Source organism: Heterocephalus glaber, unplaced genomic scaffold (genome assembly GCF_053883595.1).
Source record: "Heterocephalus glaber isolate CG9 unplaced genomic scaffold, H.glaber_assembly_v1.0 deba00001472, whole genome shotgun sequence".
Classification (NCBI taxonomy): Eukaryota; Metazoa; Chordata; class Mammalia; order Rodentia; family Bathyergidae; genus Heterocephalus; species Heterocephalus glaber.
Window position 1 is genome coordinate 20,764,921 of NW_028258315.1, and position 13,381 is coordinate 20,778,301.

The window sequence follows — 13,381 nt, forward strand, 5'->3', positions numbered from 1 at the left end:
TACACAATTTTATTTAGACAGAGTACGGCATGCAGATGAAGATGAGAAACTATGTTTTGAAAAGGAGCAAAAATAGGAATTATTCTAAAGCAAGAATGGCCTTTCTTTTGTGGGGAATCTCATAAAATGTTTATCTTATTCTGAGAGGGAGACATATTCCTAGTTCTAACAAACCATGGAAAAGCATTCAGGAAACATCAGTTGAATTTGATATTTGAGCTTGTCTTTATATTTTTTTCTTAATAAAAACCTCCCTTAGTTCTATAACAGAGAAATGTGAAAAAAAATGTTACTTTGGTGCTTATAAGGACCCTTTCTTAACCACAAAGCTAAAGTGTATTAATAACAGAGAGGCTAGAGGCAGGGGGCTGGGGTGCAATTGAATGTATCTGTGTCCCTGGGGTTTTTTCCTTGCTATCGCTGGTGGCCACAAATGGCCCCATACCCCAGGGGGAGTGAATGCGACAGGATGGAAGTGAGAGCTTATTGTGTTCTCTGCCAATTATTAGGTGTGATTGAATATTTTGAAAGAAGCCAGTACATAAAAATTGGCATTTGGCTACTGCTTTATAGAAGTGATTCCTTTGCCCTGTTTTCTTTTCAAATGCATCTGATACTCTGACTTTGGACTCTGCCTACCCCTCTTGTTATCTAAGGTAGATATCAGTCTTACAGAAGACACTACCAAGTGGATGACAGCAGGGTTACAGTATTTTTGCCCTTTTCTGGCTTTTATGGGTTTATATGCTTTTCCTTGTTCTGTTACAGGGAAGCCTTACTTTGTCTTTTTTCCAGGGCCATAGTAATCAAAGTTCAAACCATGAACATGTAGGTTTCTGGTTGTAAGAAGGAGGAATACCAATATCATTTTGCAGGAGTGACCACTTGAGACCATGAATTTTACTGTATTTTCAGAATGAAAGGCATAATGGAATTTGTAGCTTTTGTGATTTTGTAGAAGTTTAGTTACACATCCTAACTGGAAAAATATTCTGTAGAATTTGGCACTCACACCATTTCAATAGAAAGCACAGTAGTAGCAGGAGTGATATTTGGTGATCATTAATTTTTACTAGAGTCTGAGGGCTCTTAACTAAGAATTATGGAAGCCCCGGGGGCATTTGAGCAATGCATATAAATATAAAAAATGAGAGTTATAGCAAAATATTAATTATCTAGAGCCAATTCAAATGAGGGCTGGCAAACAGAGTTTGAATGTTCATCCCTCTTCTTTATCAGTTACTAGGAATCAGGGGTAGGGGTTTTGACAATTCTGGTAGGAGCATTGAGGAAGCATTTTAGCAGTCCTATTATACTTCCTACTATATTTCCAGGGATTTCATAACTAGGAGTTCATCAGAATCGGCATATTGATTTTTTTCCATCTCTATCACATGTACAGGTGGGAGGGTGCATGTGGATTAGGATATATAAATATATATATATATATGTAAATATATATCTACCTTTATATATATTTATCTTTTTGTGAGATCAATATTTAATACTGAAAGGATAACCTGTCTGTATTATATACTCAATCCATATAGGAGCACTAGTTCCTGTATTTACTTTAAATCTACCCATCAGACTATATGGGGGTATATATTATAGCATGTCAGTTGACCATTTTGTGATACCCAGTCCAGAGAAAATGTCATCTACATATCTACTGAGTGACTTGAGAGCAGAGGAGTGGTGTTGATATTTTGAACCATAATTTTTAATATGAACCATTAGCTCTCAGTTTCAAATATAAAAAAATTGATTGATGCAACATTACAATGTTACAAGGCATCAGTTTCCCATTTTCATTTAGGTAAAATAAAATTTACTGAAGAAAATTGTAATTTTAACCATCTCATTGCTTTGTATGATGTTTACCGGTAAATTATTCTTGCTCTTATAGAAAAACTATTGTAGTAGTGATTGCTTAAGATTTAGATATTTTCATTTTACAGAAAAACATTTAGTATTATTTGATCTATCCTCAAAGTACCCATAAACAGAGCGGACAGTAGCATTCGTTTTCCTCTAACTGGAAGACTAACTTGGTTTATTATTATATAATCATTTGTCTAACAGGAATTAGAATAAGTATCTTAGAACTGGAAGGGAACTTAGAAATAATCTAATCCTCCCACTGCCAGTCATTTTGCAGATAAAGAGATTGGGTCATGGAGAGGTTAAGAGATTTGTTCAAGGTTATACCACTAGATTTTACCAAGGCTAGAGCCAGATCTCATTTTTTAAAATTCTGATGTTGTATGTGTTCTTTAACTCTACTATACCTTAGACCTTACTTTTCTAGTTCAGATCTAGCCTACAAATCATCTGGGGTTATTCATCACCTGCCAATATGTATTACAAAGAGCTCCCATAAGGAAACTATGGCAAAATCTTGATGTGATATTGTGTGGTAAAAATACATATTCAGTAGGCTCCGGTGTGGTGAAAGTCAACATATTGGAACAGAAACTTCATGAGACTGCAAAACTAGCAATATAGATTACTGACCTGGCTTTGCTACTAAGGAGCTATTTGAGCTTCGGTGAATCGTTCCTTTCTCCAGGGACAGTTTTGTATAGTGAGAGGATAGCACTTTGATATTATTTGAGGTTACCTCTACTTCTATCCCTCAACAGTCTACCAGTGTCCAGAAAAAGTGATCCTCCTATTTTTGAAACTGTGATCGAAGTATCTCTTTATTCAGTCATGGTCTGTGGACTCTGTCATGAATTAAAGGAAGTCTGTTTCCGAGTACACTAAAGACATGACAGCTGAAGTTACATCACAAAGAGCTGTTGCTCTGGTGATATTTCCCATATTGAAAGAAAAAGGCAAAAAGGAATCTTGCATCTCAAATTCTACCAGATTTATACTTATATTTAAGCTTTGGATTATAATAGTGGATAGGGCTATCTTGAATCTTTTATAATTGGGCAATATTGGATTTAAAGAAAATAATATGTAGCAAAGGTACAAAGTAGAGAGAAAAAGCAGTACTGCACAGTGTGCTTTCTAGTATGGTAGCATTAGTCCTATGACCATTAGCTATTGAATATTTGAAATCCGGCTGCACACATTGAGATGAGCCATAAGGATGAAATACACTCTAGATTTTGCAAACTTAGCATGATAAAAAAATATGAATTATATGTTTCATTCTTTTTCATACTGATTACAATATTAAATGATAATATTTTGTATGTGTTGAACTAAGAATGTTATTAAAATTAATTTTCTGTTTTACTTTACTTTTGAAAATGTGGCTTCTAGATAACATAAAATTATACATGTGGCTCACATTCCATTTCTATTGGACAGTACTTGTCTACACTATGGCTTGCCTAATTTTTATATGGTGTATAACTCCATTTTCAGGAACCTTGTGAATGCCATGGTGAATAGGAGTGCAGAGAGTATGCTAAGAGTATTCTGGAGAGTGTGCTGGAGAGAAGAGATGACTGAATTCATCCAGAGAGGGGCTAGGGCCTGGACTGGGGACTTCCTCTGGAAGCTGTTAGCTATGTACCAATGTTCATGTTTTAATGCCAATGAGCTGCTCTCTTGGAATGCTCACAAGTTACCCAGAGATGGTGAAGCCAGCTGCCAATTCACAATCAAATTAAATAATTTGAAATCAATTTCTAAGAGCTCCCCAATCTCTACAGTGTCAAGCATGTTGCCTTATAAAAGATTTTTCCCTTATTACTGTAGCTCATTGGCTGCAAGCAGATTCAGTCTCCAGTTCTTACAATGTCAAAGGACACAATTAGCCCCAGGATTCATGATAATAGGGAAACTGTAGAATTTGGAGTAAAATAAATACCCTAATGGATCATAAAGGGATCATTATAACTTTCCCGGCAATAATGAAACATTTGAGCGATAGCAGTTGTAAACTTGTGAGGTGACCCTGTCATCATGAACAAACTGCAGGGCCCTTTGTAAACAGTGTTGAATTTAAGTGTTGAAAAAGAATGACTAGAACACTATTATGCTAAGTTGTTTAGTGTATATCAATATTGTGTTAAGCCAAGACAATGTGCCTGGTTATTGAGTATTGTATTGTATTGACTTATCCAATACTTGTCCTGAATGTTTTTTGTATATGACCAAAAGCAGCTTGAGAGTTGAAATGAACATTTTTTCTTTTAGGGATGAGGAAACAGGGGCTCAGGCACAGTAAGTGATGGTGGTGCCCGATGTGGGGCCCACATTTTTCAATTTTTGAGTCAAATACTGTTTCTCTATTATCATGGTAATAAGCTTCCTTAAAGCTACTGTTATTTTTAACTCAGATCACTAAATGCAGTATCTTTTAGCTTCCTCAGTCATCTCAACAACTTGTTTCTTAAGCCACAGAATAAAATGCAGAACATTCAATCTTCTAGGAAAGCTATTTGTCTACAAATAAACAAGTATGGAGATACCTGAGAAAATGAAAACAAAAATATAGTTTTTGAAAACACTGAGGTGATATATCTGGTTTGCTGATCTGTTGGAAGGAATCATGTCAGTGACTCTCAAGATGAGGGCTCCTGAAACTAAAAAGAACATCAAAGGAAAAGGAAAGAAAAATTTTACTTCTTGACAAAGTTGAGTCCTGTGGACTGACACCCCTGCCATAAAACAAACATTTTTTGGATATAATACAAAAAGCCAGCCACTTGATAGCTCTTGAGAGGAAGCACAGTTATGCAAAGTTGCATAGACATGTCTTTTCCCTGAGGAAGGAGAGTCGAATGGAGTTACTGCCTGTTGTTAGAATTTTTGATCTTTAGACATAGCTTTCAGTGGAAGAGGGTGCTGATGAGGAAATCTGCAGTTCTTCTAGACAGAAAACCATACAAATTAATCTGAGGAAACCTCAGCCACCGGAGAAAAGAGGAAATCTCAGAAGGGAAAGAGCTATGAGTATGATTCCCACATTCTATCTCCCTACATAGCTGGCTCATCCTAGATTCACACACACATGGAACAGGTTCAAAACATCTCAGCTAAAGATCTCGTACCTGAGTTGGGACCAGAGCTGTCATCCAAAAGTAAAAAGGTGCAGTTCTGAGGTGATGTAAGATAATTGTCTGCTAAAGTAAAAGGAACATTCATAGGAGAAAAGTAACAGAATTCAGCGCTTCTACATTTTAACATTCATAATGTCCAGGATTTAATCCAAATTTACCTGACATACAAATAATCAAGTCAATGGGATTATGTTTTCATAAAAAAGAATATTAACCAATATCAACACCAAAATGGCCCAGATGTTGGAAGGACAAGACAATATTTAAAAGAAAAACTATCATGTAGTAAATACAATATGTTCACAGTAAATAGAAGGATAGAAATCTCTGCAGAAAATTAGAAAGCTAAAGAAAAAATGGAAAATCTAGACCTGAAAAATTCAGTAAATGAAAGAAATACATCTGGTGGATGAATAGTCAACAAAAGAAAAAGTAAGTAAACCTTAAGATAGATCAATAGTAACTATTCAATGGAAAGAACAGAGAAAAAAATAGATTGAAATAAAAATGAACAGAACTTCAGAGAGATGTTAAATTATACTAAATGGTTGAATTTACAGGTAATTTAAATTTCAGAAATAAAAGAAACAATAGAATGGGAAAAATCTAGTTGAAGAAATAATAGCCAATATTTCCCAAATGTGTTGGAAGACATGCATTTAGAGATTCGAGACATCAACAAAACCAAGCACAGTAAACACAGTGAATGCTACACCAACACACAGCATAGTCAGACTGTTAAGAGTGAGAAAATCATACAGCCACAAGACAACAGTGATGCGATTAGCACCTGATTTTGCTTGAGAGACTTTGGAGACTGAATGGAACAATTATTTTTGTAGTGCTAAAGAAAAAAACCTATCAACTCAGAATTCTATATCCAGCAGCAATATTCTTAGAGATATGGCAAAAAAAAAAAAAATACAGATACTTTTTCAGAAAACACAACCAAACCAAACCAAATCAAACAAAAGGGAACAATAATAAAAGATTAGTGCTCTTCATTAGTCCAGGGGAAATTATGCGAAATGGAAATATTTTTCCCTCAACAAGGAATGAAAAGCATGGAAAATTACAAATATCTAGTTAAGTAAGGATTGTCTAGTTTTCCTGGTCATTTTGAGGTGCCGTAACAAAGAAGTATAGAATGCATGGCTTGTAAATAACAGTAATTTATTTTTCACAGTTCTGGAGGCTGGAAGTCCAAGAACTGGATGCTGGTGTGGTTGGGTCCCAGGTGCCAGGCAGTTCACTTCTCATTGCGCCCTCACGTGGCTGAGACAGCAAACTACCTCTCTGGCCTCTTACAAAGGCATCAATCCCGTTTCAGTGAGGCTCCACTTTTACTGCCTAATTAGCTCCCACAGACCTCACCTCCAAATGCCATCCCAACAGGTTCAGGAAAAACAACAATATTGTGTGATGGTATTTATAACCTAAGTACATCTAACAGCTATAGAATAAAGGAAAGTGACAGGATGGTGTAATGAACTTACAGAGCTGCGAGGCTTCTAAATTGTGAAGTAGTGCAGTATTAACTATGTTTGTGGAAATTTAGGAATTTATGTTGCAATCCCTAGGGCAGTATTTATGACCTTTGGTACTATTGACATTTGGGCCAGAACATTCTTCATCATGGGGATTTTTCAGTGTTTTATGGGATATTTAGCAGCATCCCTGGCCTCTACACACCAAAGATCCTATTTATATAAAAAGGTAAGAGAATATTATGGAAATTGTGTGCCAATAGATTTGACAACCAGAATGAAATGTACAAATTCATTGAAAGATAAAATATCAGCGCTACCAAAGAAGAAAAAGGAAACTTGAATCTGTATCAATAAAAGAAATTCAACTTATGAGGGACAGTTTCCTAATAAGCAAATTACAGGTTCCAATGGCTTCATTGTAAATTCCATTAAAGACATAAGAAATAAGTAATACTAAACCTGCACATTCTTTTTCAGAAAATAGAGGTATAGGCGACCTCTGCTTTCAGCAAAGTTGGAGCAACAACCTGACACAAATAATATAATGGAAATGACCTAAGGAGATCCCTCCTAAAATAAGTATTTTCTAGAATGCCACTGTCTGATGCAGTTTTCTGCAATGATGAACGTAGCTCTGCTTGTGGCTGCCTAAAACAGTAACCACCACACTGACATACAGCTGTCGAACACCTGAAGTATGGCTAGTGATTGCCAAGAACTGAATTTTTAATTTAACATAATTCTGATTAATGTAAGTAGCCAAGTGTGACCAGTAGCTACAATACTAAATAGAACAACTAACTGTAGGATATATAAACTTGAAAAATCAAGATAATGATTAAATGATTATCAGTAGCCAAAAAGCATACAGATATTGCCATTATAATTGTTAAAGTTAGACACAAGTGCTTAATAAATTTGTGGAAGCATGTAGTTTCCTGTTGCCAGATATTCTCATACCACTGCCATCTTACTAATTAGTTTTGGCTAAATTCAGTGTTATGAAACTAAGGTAAATTTGGGGCAAAGATGTCTAACAAATAATCTTAGTTAACTAGCTAATATAAATAGTTCAGAAAGAATATTTCACAAATCTTTAGTGATGTGAAGATCATTACCTCTTAGTTTTATCCAGCCTTATACAAACACTTCACTGTTTTGAATCTTATCTCCAACTTGTTTATAAATGTTTTATTTCATTCTTCTAATATTTCTAACTGTATAGCAGTGACTACAACATACTGGGGAGGTAAAAGAAATGTAGAAAATGTAGGAAGATCAAAGTAATGCTGAAACTTAGAAGGAAAAACAAGACATTGCTTTCCTCCCATTCTGTAATCCCTTTTTGGAGATGTGGCCCGTTTTCAAAATGGGTGATCTTGAATCAGTGACTTAATTTGTCTTAATCCACAGCCTCTTTACCTCTGAAAGTTAGTGCTATCTACATCTTACAAGTTGTGCATATTAGATGAGAAATATATTTATAAAATCTCACGTAAAACTTTTCACACAGCAAGATCTTCAACAATAGATTTCCTTCACCAGTTTTCCCTGATTCTCTTTCCTGAGCTGAAAGAGGACCACTGTCAAAAAGACTGTGGAAGGTGGAGGAAAGGAAAGAAAGGAAAGAAAAAATATGAGAAAAGAGGAAAAAACAGAAACAAAACTTTTGTACATAGGAAGGGATAGAAGGGTGGAAGAGAGGGAAAGGAGGATGGGAAAAACAAGAGCCAAGAAATCCCAGTGATGAATGTGATCATAATGTAAAGCTAAAATGTACCAATAAACCTAATGAATCAAAAAAACCCACTATGGAAGCAAAACTAGGAAGGCCTGACAGCTGAGCAGTTTCAGCATGGACTGGTTCTCAACTTGTGTGAGTGGGGAGACAGAACACATCCACACAGCAGGTTACTCAGGGTCAAGTATTTGGCCAATAGAAAGTGGATTGAGATTGAAGCCATTTTAAATTTCAAAATCACCAACAAAACCTCAAAATGCAGAAAGTATGGCATTGAATAGACCCTAAAAAGGACTGTTGTTTACAGTATGAGTCAAAGCCAGAAGGAAAGACGTTTCTTTTCTCAGTTGGGTATCTGTGTCAAGTGACTCAAATTTCTATAGCTCTACACGTATTTGCGAGTGTCCAGAAACATGCTCTGAATATTGATCTGGGGGTTACAAGTACATTGTAGTGAATAGGTGAGTTCACAAAGACAGAATCTGTGAATAGTGAGGTCAACTGTGCACAGCCATGCAAATGTTTATTAAATTGTAATGTAAAATGTATTTGTCAGGAGACACAGTTTCTTTATTTTTTGAGAACAGTGCCCTACATGCAGTACTAAGGGATCACATGGTGAGCACTGTTTTAAAATATATCCAGGAAGCAGAATAGGGTGCAGAGGCAGAGACTGGCTGGCCTAGAAGGCTCCTAATCTCATGAAGAAAAATGAGGGGAGACAGTGGGAGTGAGGTGAAAATTAAGCCAAGAAAAAATGTGATGGCTTGGTTACAAACTGAATATATGAATTCAGAAGACAAGTCAATTATTACTCTCAGGGAGTCTTGCCTGGACATTGGAAGGTTGGTAGTAAGTATATTGAGATACATGGTAAGTTCTAAAGAATAGAACTTCGAATGCTAATAGATTCCAATTTGAGTCTCGGCTCTGACTTTATTACCCATGTGACCTTTGGAAAATCATGAACTGTCTGCTGGTCCTTAAAATAATGGCATTTAAATAGCAGTTAATTGTTACATTGAAGCAACACACATACATGATACTCTTTGTAACACCTGGAATATAAATAACTGCAATATAAAGAGAAGGCGATTATTTCCATAATATAAGTATATGCATACATGTATTTTGTACGATATGCAAAATATAATCACACATGAAGAAATATTGAGATATCTGATAATAAGTACTCATCAGGCCACTGAAAATGTCAGATGACAATAAAGCTGGAAGGCTAGGTTTAGAGGCTTGATAGTCATCAAAGACAAAGAAAGCAGAAAAAATAAAAGGCTCAAAGAGCCAAAAGTAAAATGTTAAGTACAGGTTTAGCATCTCTAATCCAAAATCCAAAAGGTCCAAAATCTGAATATTTTAGAGTGTCAACATGATGCCTCAAGTGGTAAATTTCACAAATGTTTCATTGTAAAAATTATTGAAAACATTGTACAAAATTATCTTCAGGTTATGTTCATAATGTGTATATGAAACATAAGTGAATTTTATATTTAGGCATGGTTCCCATCCTCAAGACACTTCACTCTAAGTATGCAAATATTCCAAGTTCTGAAAAAAACCCTCAAATGTAACACATTTGTAGTCTCAAACAATTCAGGTAAGGAGTATGTAACCTATATAGAAACTAAACTGTTAGGATTCATTGTAACACTGGTAACCCATCTAAGTTATACGTTATATGTTAAAATTACAAAAATATACACACTATGACATACAGATACATTTACAGTGCTATAATGTGTTATGTAATATGCTAAACATAGCAGTTGTATAGATATAGAATATTGTGTTTATAATACATAGGCTATAAAATATATCAAGAATACCACTTTTTCAAAGCACTAGATTATGTCATATATGATAAAATTTCCAATAAAATGTAACCTTTGTTTGAGAATACACAGGAGAATCTTGTAATTTCTCATCATCATAAATATCAATTTTAACCATATTGATAAAGCTAGAAATTGCTAGAAAAAGAGGAACTTCTGGTTGCTAGAGTATCAAATATGTGGCTTTTACTGTAATTTGCTCTGTGGACCAAAGTTACTATTGTCAAAACACTGCAGGCAACATTATAGATCTTAAAGCTTCAGTATCATTATATCTCACATGGTATTAAATATAATTCAAATACACAAAAATACTCTTCGCTTGTTTTGTGTCTTCTTTTTGATGAGCAACGAATAGGTCCACTTGAGAAATGATTATATTGACTATTGTTGCTCAAATTTTCTTTAGGACTGCAAAACTGGCAAGAAGTGGCAAACCAGTAAGTCCAAAGAGACAGCTGATGCGTGATTTTACATCACAGACATTTTCTCTGCAGCATAATAGGACACAATGTACGCAGTGAGTTATCTCCCCAATGAATTACACTCCTCGTTCCCATTAATATTAATAATCACTAATTCTGACTCACACTTGCCAGTGAATAACAGGAATTACAGGAACTACAGTTTTACAAATTTTGCCTCACAAAGACTTTATGTTTTCTGCATCCTGGACATGGCATATCGTCTGAGAGCTTTCAAAGAACAAGCCAAATTGTCAAACACTGTCATTTTGTAATGTCATGTTTGATCTGGAGCTGAAAAGTGTGGCCTCAGGTTTCTGGCCTGTCTTTTATGTCTCAGAAGCACCGAATTGTTAAACAATCTGTGGAAATTTAAGCAGCAAATGTGCAATAAAATGTCTTCTGTAGTTCAGTGCTACATAACAAGAGACCAATAAACTTTGCTCTACTCTAGCATGGCATAGTGACTTATCTCCGGGAACACCAGTCATGACAGCTGTAAAGAAAAATCAGATAGACATAACTTCTCAAAAATAAATTTCAGGAAGTAGATTTAAAGTCTTTATTTTTCTCTGTATTTTACCTAATGATCCATGCTTTTCCCAAATATTCTGTTGGGAAGAAAAGTGAAACTAGAATGAGCCCTATTTTCCATTTTCTCCCATGGTTTAGGGGCTTTCAGAACGGTCTTTTAATAACCCTGCACTTGTGGAATGTTTTAATTAAGGACTTCATTGTTAGAATATAATAACATAAAGCTAAGATCTCTCTGTGATAATCATTCTTTGTTTATGGTTTTACAACAACCTTGTGTTCAGCCTGCTAGTATATTCATTGTTTCTTAGAATTTCTTTGGAAGATGGAAAAAAAAGAATCCTAGAAGCTTGAAGAATGATCTTTCTTCCTTCCTTCCTTTATTTCAGAAATGCCTAGGATTGAACCCAGGGCCCCATGTACATTAGGCAAATGCTCTACCACTGAGCTATATCTGTACCCCTCTTTTGTTCTTTTGTTGGCAAAGTTCTCTGTCTCTGAAGAACTCTACTCAGTTTAGTCCATGACACTTATGAGTAGCACACTTATAGTTTTAAAATGTCATATTTACTTAGATCAAATGAAAAGCCACTGTATTGAAAATGAGACATAATAACAATTTTAAAAAAGAAATTTGTCTTTTTCTACCAGAAGCATTATATGCATTTTGCTTACATCAGGGAATGGTGGCTATTCTGACATTCTTCACTTTTTTTTAGTAAGTGCTTTGTGTTTTTATAATGTATAGAAGGTAAAAAGGTGAGCACTGCTATCTCTTCAATTAAAATTAGTTCACATTGAGGTAGCATTAAGGGAATTCTCTCTTCCTGTTGTAGCTCAGAAGCTTGATTCCTCATGTGCAATGTAAGCAGAGCAAGGCTGGGGTCTACAGGAGGGAGAAGTGGTGCTGTGGTGGCTGTGGTCAGCGTGCCAAACCCCAGAAGGGTAGACGCCCCAAAGGCCAGGCAGCCTGGCCCAGGATATGAACCTGGGGCGTTCACATGTGAGGACAGCAGGTAGGGGGTTCTGGAGCTCAAGCCAGGTGAAGAAAGTGTCTACATGTAGAGGATTGAGTTGTGGACCCCTATAAAAGATGTCCATGACCTAATTCCTAGCTAGCACCAAACTTTGGATTAATTTTCCAGGGCTGCTATGCCAAATTATGTCAAACTTGGCTATGTAATTCAACAAAAATGTATTTTTTTCACAGTTCTGGAAGCCAACATCAAGATAGCAGCAGGGATGTTCATTCCTGTAGGAGGCTTTGAGGGAGAGTTTGCTCTTCCACATCGAGTACACTGAAGACTAGATGAAAAAAGATGTTTACATAATTTCAAACATCCTTCTTATACAATGTTTACAACCACAAAGGAGACAAAGAGACACCCGTGGATGGGGGACCATGGCCGTCACCACCTTCTCTGTGTGATCAAAGTGGACACTATCATGACAGCATAAATCAAAATCGTTTGTAGGCTGATAAAATGTGTGGAGGAACATCTGTGATATCCCTGCCTTAGATGAAGAACCTGATCTAACACAGAGAAACACCATAAGCTCAAATGGAGGCACATTCTATAGAATAATTAGACTGTCATTTTCCAAAGTGTCAAAGTTAAAAAAAAAGACAAGCGAATTGTTCCAGGCTGAAGGCAGCAAGAGACACATGACAACTACGTACAGTGTGCGACTCAGAAGTGGACCCATCATTTTGACAAGTGCATGGGGTCTGAAAATTAGGCAGTGATAACACTGCAGAGTATCTATTGCTTATGAATGACTGGAGCCATATAAGCACTCATTAATTTTAGTTGTGGTGATGCCAAAGATGACAATGATTACAATATGATGACATGGACAACTGAAGGACTCCATGAAAAATACACTTACCATCTATGCGTCCATATCCTGGAGTTCTGGAGGCAGAGTATCCTGGATTCATATTCAGAAAGCTATTTTCCCCAGGTCTAAGAAAATTAAATCAAGAGGTAAATTTAAGTTAGGTTATTTTAGCCAGTAGAGAACTAGAACACACTTCACCAGGGAACTTAACACTTGGGACCCAGGCATTGTGAAATCGAATTAGTTTCATGAAAGTAAAAAATTCTGTCTTTTCCCAAAGAACAAGGAAGAGGAATAAATATGGAAAAGAGGGGTTGGACTGTCCAAATATCATAGTGTTGGGAACCATTCACATCACTGTGGAGCTAGAAGAGTTCATAGTAAGCATGCCTAGATCCTCTTATAAAGCCAGTTGGAAGACTCCTCCCTCATT

General features: G+C 35.9%; 1 protein-coding gene across 1 annotated transcript in view; it reads left to right on the plus strand.

Annotated features, from left to right (window-relative positions):
- Positions 1-10,422, plus strand: part of LOC101697093 (uncharacterized) — a 324,259-nt gene extending 313,837 nt beyond the window's left edge. The window contains exon 6 of the mRNA XM_087182562.1: positions 1-10,422. This exon is cut by the window's left edge and continues 22,097 nt beyond it. The gene's annotated coding sequence lies outside the window, so the exon portion shown is untranslated.
- Positions 10,423-13,381: the final 2,959 nt, after the last annotated feature.